This window comes from Orycteropus afer, unplaced genomic scaffold (genome assembly GCF_000298275.1).
Source record: "Orycteropus afer afer isolate SDZICR_OR568_19922 unplaced genomic scaffold, OryAfe1.0 scaffold00095, whole genome shotgun sequence".
Taxonomy (NCBI): domain Eukaryota; kingdom Metazoa; phylum Chordata; class Mammalia; order Tubulidentata; family Orycteropodidae; genus Orycteropus; species Orycteropus afer.
In genome coordinates, this window is record NW_006921682.1 from 426,711 (window position 1) to 437,912 (window position 11,202).

The following is an 11,202-nucleotide window of genomic DNA, read 5'->3' on the forward strand; positions in this document are numbered from 1 at the left end:
GGTGGGCTGGGAGAGAGAATGAGTGTTCTTTCTGAACTTGAGTTGTAGCCTGGTGCTTCCCTAATAAACCCCGTAATCCGTGAGTTCTGTGTGGCCACTGCAGTGAATTATTGAACCCAGAGGAGAGGTGGTGGGTGCTTTGGGAGGAACGGTTGGACAAAGGGTTGGAAGGGGGAGGCAGCAAGTCCGGCCTAGCAGAAATAAGCCTTGGGTTACTGCTGGTAATACTGTCTTCCTCTTGTGAGATTAGAGGAGGTCAGAACATGTGGCCTCCTTGCCGTTTTTGCAGTTATCTATTTCTGACAATTTAGTATGAAATTCTTCAGATTTCTATCTGAAGATTTAGAATCATTTCTAATTTTTCATTTATTTTGTCATTTTGTTCTTATATTTCTTCCAAAATTCTTCCAGGATTTTTTTCTGTATTTTCTTTGGTGTGTCTGTCAATCCTTTGAAAATATCTATATATAATTCTTTTGAATTCCTCATCAGGGAGTTTCAATGCTGCTTCTTCCTTAGGAATGTGTTCTCAGTCTGTATCCTATTCCCTTATTTCTACCACTTTATCCTGCTTCTTTTTGTAGAATGTGCTGGTCTGTTGTCTCCGAGGCATTGTGGCATTGTTGTATTTATATCTCTGTTAACTGTTCATGAAGAGTAGCCAAGGGTGTTTCAGGCTCTTCTTGGAGTTCTTTTTTTTTTTTTATTTTTGGCCCTTTGGTGGAGAAGGAGGTAGTGGCTCTCACTCAGTAAGTTATGTTGCAGGAGGTGTGGGTGTATTTGTGTCTTATGGGGACTATTGCTGTCTCCCATTCAGTTAGATAAAAATGACAATTGAATAACGATAAAAAGACTAAAAGCACATGTACAAAAAACACACCATGTAATCACACAGGAACAGTAACCACAAAAGGGAAAAAGAAGAAGAAAAAAAACAAGAAAACCTGCAATATCTCGGGATAGGGCAATAAGAGAAAAATGTTAGAGGAGAGAAATGAAGAAAAAAATGGCAAAAATGAAAAAAAAAAATAATAATAAGGATTGGGGTTAACCACAAGATAAAAAGGGGAAAGAAAAAAAAATAATAATGAATTAAAAAAAAAAAAAAAATTCCACCAGGAACAGGGAGAAGAAAAAAAAAAAACCTGAAAATCAGGACCTGGAAGAGGAAGAATAAGAATAATAGTAAGAAGGACAAAAGTATCAATAATAATAGTTGTTTTAAAACAGAGAAATACAAGCAAACTAATCACCAGGAAAAAGAAAGAGAATAAGAAAGAAAAAATAAATAAATAAAAATTTAAAAAAAAGAGAAAAAATTTGGTAAAGACAGGGCAGGGCACCAAGGCTCTGTCTGAGCACACAGACTGTGATGGAGTTCCTGTGGGCCCAGAAGGTAGGTGGGAGTGGGGGATGACCACACCTTCGTTCACCAAGCAGGTGTGAGGTATAAAAGTAAAAAGAGGAATTTTGCACCTTGTCAGTCTTGTAGGTCCATAGTGTCCTTGGGGTTGCTGGCAAGCAGAACATGTTCTTAAGCTCCTGGAATCTGAGAGAGCACTGTCTCTTTAAATAACCAAAATAGTCAAGCTGCTTGTAAACCTTCAAAATTGTGGTGCCCTCTGGACCAGCAAAATGCACAACCCAGTTCACCTTTCTCTTCACCTTCTCCGTTTATTCCCCAGCCATCAGAGCAGTCTTCCGTGCAGTCCCTGGCTAGCAGGGCTGATGTTTAGGTTAATTCATAGGTCCTACCACCACTCAGGAATCTCAAAGCTGTCTGTGCCGTGCTGTTAGGATAGCTCAGCTTTGCTGCCAGACCGCAGCTCCATCTGTCTCCTTTTGTGGTATTTTCATGTAAATTCTTCTACTAGTTAGGGTTTAGTCCACTTCTATATTCTTCCCTTCAAGGCTCAGGGGTCAAGATTATCTTCTGTGTCTGTGTTAATTTGTTTCCCTTTTTTTTGTTGAAGAGGGTCTGTGCAGTCTTTCTATCTAGTCCACCATCTTACCAAAACTCCATACTTTGGTTCTTGTGGATTGTTTTAATTTTCTTTAGCTTCTAATTAAACTTACATATGAGTAGTTGCTGATCTGTTCTGCAGTCATCCCTGGCTTTGTTCTCACTGATGATATTGAGCTTCTCTGTCATCTCTTTCTACATATATGCTCACTGTGAGTCTTTTATATTCCATCTGGTGATGTCCACATGTATAGTTGTTTATGTCATTAACAGAAAGTATTTGTAATGAATCAGTCATTTGTCTTGCAAAATTCTATCATGTGATTTGTGGCATTCTTTCTATCACAATGGCCATGGTTTCCAAACACTAATCCTTTTTGTTTGTTTCTAAATTCCATATTGTAATAACCAGTAATTATCAATGCAGCTAATTGCATGCCTGATCAATTTCAAACTGCATAATTTTTTGGGAAAAGAAGTCTTCAATTCCTTCATCTTTGACATTAGTAATTGGTTTGCAATTTTGAATACCAGTTGTATTAACTGGTCTTTTTGTAGGTATATGGATATCATCCTATTACTGACAATGTTCTAATTTAAGATAGACCTTGAAATGTTCTTTTTGATGATGAATGCCTCTTGAATTTGTCATTCTTGATGTAGTAGATCATATAATTGTCCAATTCAAAAGGTCCGACAGCAGTCTAATTCAGCTCACTAATGCTTAAGCTGAAAGCTATGCAACTGCATGATCACCCATGATGAACAGGTTTCAGCAGAGCTCCCAGATAAGACAGACTATGAAAAAGGAAGGGGCCATTCATTTCACAACAAATTGGCCAGTGAAAACCTTATGAATAGCAGTGAAACACTGTCTGATGTATTACTGAAAAACTTTACGAATAGCTCTGAAAAATTGTCTGATAAAGTGCCAAAAGGTGAGCCCCTCAAATTTGATGTCACTCAAAATACCACTGAGGAATAGCTGCCTCCTCAAAGTAGAGTTGACCTTAATTACATGGATGGACATTAATTACATGGATTGTGAGGCTGGCACATGATTGGGCAGTGTTTCGTTCTGTTTTACATAAGGATGCTATGAGTCAGAGATGACTCGATGGCACCTAACAACTACAACAACAACATTTGGATGGAGTAAAGCTTTTAGAACCTCCATTTGCTGATGAGGCATGACTCAAAATAATGGGAAGAAACCACTTCAAACATGCATTAATAATCAGAACAGGGGATGTACAAAGTATGAATGTAAGAAAATGTGAAGTTGTCAAAAATGAAATGGAACACATAAAGACTGATATCCTAGGGACTAGTGAGCTTAAATGGACTGGTTTGGGCCATTTTTAATTAGACAACCACATGATGTACTATGCCAGCAATGAAAAATTGAAGAAGAATGCCATAGTGTTCACCATCAGAAAGAATTTTTCAAGATCTGTCCAGTGCTGTCAGTGATTGATAGGATAATATCCATATGCCTACAAGGAAGACTAGTTAATACTACTATTATTCAAATATATCCACCAAACACTAAAGCCAAAGACAAAGAAATTGAAGATTCTTACCAACTTCTGTAGTCTAAAATTGAGCAAACATGCAATCAAGATGTGTTGATTATCAATGGGGAATGGAATGCAAAAGTTGGAAACAAAGAAGAATTACTAATAGCTGGAAAATGTGACTTTTGTGATAGAAATGGTGTTGAAGATCTCATGATAGAGTTTTGTAAGACCAATGACTTATTCATTGCAAATAAATTTTTCCAACATCATAAACAGTTGCTATACATGTGGGCCTTGTGCAATACATAGGAATGAGTTTGACTACATCTGTATAAAGAGATGATGGAGAAGTTCAGTATCTTCAGCCAAAAAAGGCCAGGAGCTGACTGTGAACAGACCATCAATTGCTCATATTCAAGTTCAACTTGAAGTTGAAGACAATTAAAACAAGTCCATAAGACCAAAATATAACCTTGATTATATCCCAACTGAATTTAGAGACCATCTGAAAAATAAATTTGATGTAATGAACACCAATGACTGAAAGTCAGACAATTTGTGGGACATCAAAATGTACATGAAGCAAAAGGACTTTAAAAAGACAGGAAAATGAAAAGATCAAAATTGATGTCAGAAGAAACTCTGAAACTTGCTCTTGAATGAAGAGTATCTAAAGGAAATGGAAGAAATCACAAAATAAAATAACTAAACAGAAGATTTCAATGTGCAGCTTGATAAGAAAATGTCAATTATTATAATGAAATATTCAAAGACCTGGAGTTAGAAAACTAAAAGGAAATAACAAATTCAGCATTTCTCAAGCAGAAAGAACTGAAAAAAAAAAAAAAAAGGAAAAAAAGGTTAGCCTAAAGTTGCAATATTGAAAGATTTTATGGAAAAAATATTGAATGATGGAGGAAGTATAAATAGAAGATGGAAGGAATACACAGAGTCACTGTACAAAAAAGAATTTGCCAATTTCATCTATATCAGGAGGGGGCAAATGATCAAGAACCAACAGTCTTAAAGGAAGAAGTTGAAGCTGCACTGAAGGAGTTGGCAAAAAACAACACTCCCAGAATTAGAGGAATATCCATTGAGATGTTTCATCTAATGGATGATACCCTGGAAGCACTTTTCTATACCATGAAATTTGGAAGACAGCTACCCAATCAACTGACTAGAAGAGATACATACTTGTACCCATTCCAATTAAATTTGATTCAACAGAATGTGAAAGTTATCAAACAATATAATTAATATCACACACAAGTAAAATTTTGCTGAAGATAATTTAAAAATGTTTGCAGTAGTATATTGACAGGAAACATTCAGAAATTTAAGCTGGATTCAGAAGTGGATGTGGAATGAGGAACATCATTGCTGATGTCAGATCGATCTTGGCTCAAATCAAAGATTACCAGGAAGATGTTTACTTGCATTTGATTGACTATGCAAAAGCATCTGTGTTTGTAGATCATAACAAATTATGGATAGCATTGAGAAGAATAGGAATTCTAGAACACTTAATTGTGATCATGAGGAACCTATACATAGACCAGGAGGCTGTCATTTGAACAGAACAAGGTCACATTTTCCAGCTACTAGTAATTTTTCTTTGTTTTCAACATTTGCATTCCATTCCCCATTGATAATCAACACATCTTGATTGCATGTTTGCTCAATTTCAGACTGCAGAATTTGGTAAGAATCTTCAATTTCTTTGTCTTTGGCTTTAGTGTTTGGTGCTTATATACTGTATGGTATAAAATCAGGAAGGGTGTGTGTTAAGGTTGTATCTTTCACCATACTTACTCAATCTATACTGAGCAAATAATCTGAGAAGATGGACTACATGAAGAATATGTCATCAAGATAGGATGAAGACTCATTGACAACCTGTGATATGCAGATGACTCAACTTCACTTACTGAAAGTGAAGATGACTTGAAATACTTACTGATGAAGATTTAAGACTACAATCTGCAGCGTGTAGTACATCTTAACATAAAGAAAATGAAAATTTTCACACACAGACCAATATCACAATGAATAGAAAAAAGATTGAAGCTGTCAAGGATTCATATTACTTGGATCCACAGTCAAGCAGCAGTCAAGAAATCAAGTGTTTTATTGCACTAGGCAAATCTGCTGAAAAAGACCTTGCTAAAATCGTGAAAAGCAAAGATGTCATTCTGAAGACCAAAGTTTGCTTGACCCAAAGTATGGTATTTGCAATCACCTCATCTGCATCTGAAAGCTGGATAATGAATAGGGAAGACCTAAGAAGTGTTAACCTAAGAAGGCCACCCTAAGAAGGGTTAATGCTTTTGAGTTGTGTTGTTGGCAAAGCATACTGACAGTACCACCGATTGCCAGAAAAATGAACAAATCTGTCTTGGAAGAAGTGCAACTGGAATGCTTCTTGGAAGCCAGGCTTGGAAAGGGAAAGCCAGCCTTTGTCTCACCTACTTTCATCATGTTGCCAGAAAGGATCATTTCCTGGAGAAAGATATCATGCTTGGTAAAGGGGAGGATCACTGAAAAAGGGGAAGATCCTCAGTGAGATAGATTGACACAGTGGCTGCAACAACAGACTCAAGTAAAGCAAGGATTGTGAGGATGGTGCATGCCCAGGCAGTGATTCATTGTGTTATGCATAGGGTTACTGTGAGTCCAAGCCAACTCAATGGCACCTAACAACTACAATAATGCTTAGGATATGCATTTTTATGTATTCCATTTCATTTTTGACAACTTCTAATATTTCTAGATTCATATTTCATACATTCCACATATTGATTATTAGTGAAAGTATGCAACAATTCCTTCTCATTTTTACTCATATTATACCAGTAAATGAAGGTCTCAAAAGCTTTACCCCATCTATGTCATTAAGTTTAATTCTTCTTTGCAGAGGCAGTTCATCCCCATTTGTATTTTGAGTGCTTTCCAGTCTCTGGAAATATTTCAGACAATGTTCTGCTTTTATTTCTAAAGTTTTCATTGGCCGAGTTTTTAGAAGTAGACAGCTAAATCCTTCTTCCTAATCTGTTTTACTCTAGAAGCTCTGCTGAAACCTGTCTACCATGGGTGACCCTACTACTATTTGAAATATGGGTTCCATAGGTTCATGCATCACAGAATCACACAAGTTACCACAGTACACCAAAATGACAGATTAGTGGTGGATAGACAATTAGAATTACTGAAGATAGAATGTTGTTGTTTTCAATTGCTGTTGAGTTGGTCCTGACTCCTGGTGACCCCTTGCAAATATAGTAGAACTGCTCCATAGTGTTTTGAAGGCTGTAACTTTCCGGACTATCAGGCTTGACTCCTAAGGCACCTCTGAGTAGGTTCAAACCTCCACCCTTTCAGCTAATAATCAAATGTTCAACCATTTGTGCCACCCAGGGACTCTGAAGTCTAGACAGTATAAAAAATAATGTAAGAGTAAACTGACTAGAAGGAAAAAGAAAAAGAAAAAAAAAAGTACTGTTAAAAAAGCAAAAGGAAATTATGGCCTAAGCTAGGGTGAATTTAAAAGGAATGCAAAAAGGAAAAATGATTTAAATAATGTTACAAAAAATAGAATTACATAACAAAAAATGATGTGAGTTGGGGGTAAAAGGCAATGATGATTCAAAGTCAATTTTATACTTTCACTTTTGAATCATCAAGAAAATAATGTTAATAGTGATTGAAATAAGGAAATTATGAAGGGTTAGGGGAGTGAAACAGATTAACAGGCTTGATAGACACTTGTCTTTGTGCTAGAAGAATAATATCTACATGGAATATTCTAGCATGCGATAGAAAATAATTTCCCAGTTTTGAAGAGAATTAACTTAAGAAAACTCTTGAGTTGCTCACTCAGAATGTTTAAAATCGTGAAAGTTTAGCAAATAAAATTAAATTAAAAACACAGACCATACTTTTGATCTAATTTTCCTTTAATTCAATTTGAAGGCTGTAAATAATGAGCATGAACAAACAATTCTTAATAATTCTCTGATACTTTCTCAACAAGCTAAATTCTCATTTAAGAAATAAAAATGTAGTATGCAATAATTAGAAATGTAGGAGAATTTTCACCTTGTCATTCTGATTCCTAAAATTACAACTTGTTTCTTGGGTGTCACAAATATGAAGATATAAGAAGATATTTTCAAAACCAAAAGAGTAATCAACAATACCTGAATCATTGAGAAGTCCCAAATAATGGGTGTACATAATCACAAACAATCGTTGCTCATATATATGATTCCTAACTGACTTCACCTCTGCCGTCACATGCACAGCTGGTCTTTGATCCCCATCTACCGTTACTACTGTCCTTCCCAGACTCTAGTTGGTGTGAATTCTTACTTTTCTGACATCATGCCTTTCAGACAGGTTCTGTAACCTCACTTTAACTTTACACTCAAGATTTCAGTTCTTTCCTCTGACCTGAGCATCTCTACCCTAAAATATTTTTCACTTAGTGTATCCAGTCTCAGTACTGAAGGATTGCTCTGCCCTTGACGGAATAGGTAACATAAGATATATTTAAACAACTCAAGAAAAGCTTCTTATTCAGCTGTCCACAACCATCATAAACTAAAATACAAGAATAAAAGAGTTTTGTAAATAGCAGTGAAAAGAAATAGGGAATAAGAAAGAAGAAAAGGCATAAAATAAGAGGGAGAGATTAAAAGAAAAAGGTTCTAGAGAGAGCACAGTAATAGCAGAAAGAGAGGGGTCATGATATTCCAAATGTCAATTTAGGGACTGCTGCCAATCTGTAAGTAATTTTTCAAATGTGTGTAGCATAGTGAGAAATATAATATCAATTAAATAAATTTTTCATAATTATAAATTTATTCAATTTACCATTTTGTTGTTTATTCTAAATCAACATCCTTTCTAATTTTTTCAAACTATTCTATAAAAACTAATTGATGAAAAGAAATGATAATTTTTGTTTGTTTTCAGTATCCTGCCTGGCAAAATTAAAATCATGTAAATCTGTATATGGGTGGTTTATGTATATTGCCACTCTAAGATGTTCAAAATCTAGAAACTACCATAATAAATTAACTTACTTTTTTACCAACATAATTCTGCGGTTAATTTAGTAAAAGCATGTTTGAGAAACGAAAAGAAATCGTCAACATAGCCTTCATGTGGATATATTTCAGGTAGTTAGCAGTTACTAAAAAAAAAAAAAAAAAATAGCAAAACCTACTGCCATCACATGTAATCCAAATTATAGTGACCCTCTAGGACAAAGTAGACTCAGAAGGAAGATGGGACAATCTACTTCCATAGTGATACTGCCTCAGAAACCCAAGGAGTGGTCGCTATGAGTCAGGTCTGACTTGATGGCACATAACAACAACAGAACAGAGTAGAACTTCCCATAGAGTTCTAAGTTTGTAAATCTTTACAGAAGCAGACTATTTCATCTTTTTTCCACTGAGCAGCTGATGGATTTGAACTGATGACATTTTGGTTAATGGCCAAATACCTCAACTACTGCTACAGTTTTATTTATTTAATGGGCTGAGTGAAACAGAAATAAAGCAAGATAAATATCTTGAAGGTGTGAAAAATAAGTATTGTAAAGCATCATAAAAGAACCTTAATCCTCTCAGCTTCTCTAACATCTGTATTTTTAGGTACTAATCTAGCCAATAATCCTTAAATTTCCAGAATAATGGTTTCATATGACTTTAGGCAGTTCTTCATATTTTTCTCTTCTTACTTCTACTAATGTGCCTGTTCAGATTTGCATGTGCATTTGTCTTGTCCAAGCTGAACTTAGATGTTTCCTACGCTAAAGCAGTTTTTGCGTGGCTATTTTTTGAGCCTAATTCTCCCCATTCCTTTGCCTCTTTCTATTTACTTCTCTAAGCATGAACTTCCAGGTATCTGAATATGCTTGCCTAAGTAGGACTGACCTCAGTTAGTGTATAACAGGACCTCCTAATGCTCACTCATTTTTTTCTGCTGCCTCTAAATCATTGGGAGCTCTGGTGGCATAGTACCTAAGCCATTTGACTGTTAACCAGAAGGCTGGCAATTCAAATCCACCAGCCACTCCTTGGAAGGAAGGTTGGGCAATCTACTTCCATAGTAATACCACCTCAGAAACCCAAGAAGGAGTCTCTATGGTCATATCCAACGCAGCGGCAATGAGTTGTTTTGTTTTGTTTTTTCTAAATCATTATTCAGAGCAAGCTCTGGTATGCCGCCTCTCTCTTGTAATGGTCCATGCAAGAAGGTAGCAGCTTCAGCACACAGTGTCAGCCCCACAGTTCAATAATATGGATCACCCTCTATTCTAGACCAATCTTCTTTAGCTACACAAATACAAACGAAAAAGAAATGTATCCATCTCTTCTTAACATACTCATTTCTGACCTTTCACATTTTCACATGAAGTCAACATTTGCAAAGGCAATAGTACAAAAGGGAAAAAAAATAGGGAGGGAAGAGAGAAAATATAATGTAGTAATTTCACTCAGTCAGAAAATTGTATTTACTCACATTAACAGCTGACCTTTCTCAGGAAGGACATATTTTAGACAGTTGGTGTTTCTGTTAATCATGAATTATCATTCTGCTCCTAGCTTCTGGGCCTTCTCTTCTTAAAAACATCCTGTCTATGTAAGAAACGAGAGACTCAGAGATAACACAGAACACAGATCATGCCAAATTCTCTTGTAATCACTGAATACTAACACTGAAAAAATATTTAGAGGTCTTCCAGTGCATCCTCCATGTTTCACAAATTTATTCATTTCAATAGCAAGCATTACTTGAGAAGCTTTTTTTTTGCATGTGTATATGGGCATAAGGGGAAATGGGGTATGGTAGGTTGGCTTGCCTGGTGATGTAGTAGGTGATGAGAATGCACATATGGAAAAAAAGCTTCTACTCTTCAAGTTTCACCCCTTGGAAAATATAGTTTCAAGAGAGCCTCATTAACTAAGCTCATACTATGTTTAATAGGGGTAACACTAGTTTAGTGGTAAAAGTCTTGCCTTCCATGCAAAAGACCTGACTTCAGTTCTTAGCCAGTGCATCTCAAGAACAGCCATCACCTATCAGCGGAAGCTTTTGTGTTGCTATCATGCTAAACAGGTTTCAGAGAAGCATTCACATTAAGACAGACTTGGAAGAAAGGCATAGCTATTAACATCTGAAAATCAGCCAAAGAAAACCCTATGAATCACAGTGGCCCAATCTGCACCTGCTCATGAAGATGGTGTGTGACTGGGCAATGTTTTCTTCCAATTGTTCATGGAGTACCCATAAGTCAACTCTATGATGACTAACAATAACAATAACTTTGATATGAAGTACTCTGTTTCCTAGTATTACATATCCCTCACCACTATCTCTTAAAAGCACATTTACTAGCCTTCGCCATTCCAGGTCAGTAGTGTATCTATGTGGATGCAGGTGGGGTGGATCACACTGACTGATGCTATCAGAGGGGGTGACACTTAAATAACTGTCTATAACATTTTTATTCAGTGGTTTTTCAGAAATTTATTATTTTTTTCATAAAATATCCTTATAACTAGTTATAGCAATAGAAACATTTTTATAAGTCCAATCTTCATGTATCAGTATTCCTAAACTCTATGCTACTTTACTTTTTAAACCTTCTAATACACTCTAGTCAGACCTTTCATTATTTATTTATTTATTTATTTATTTTTATTA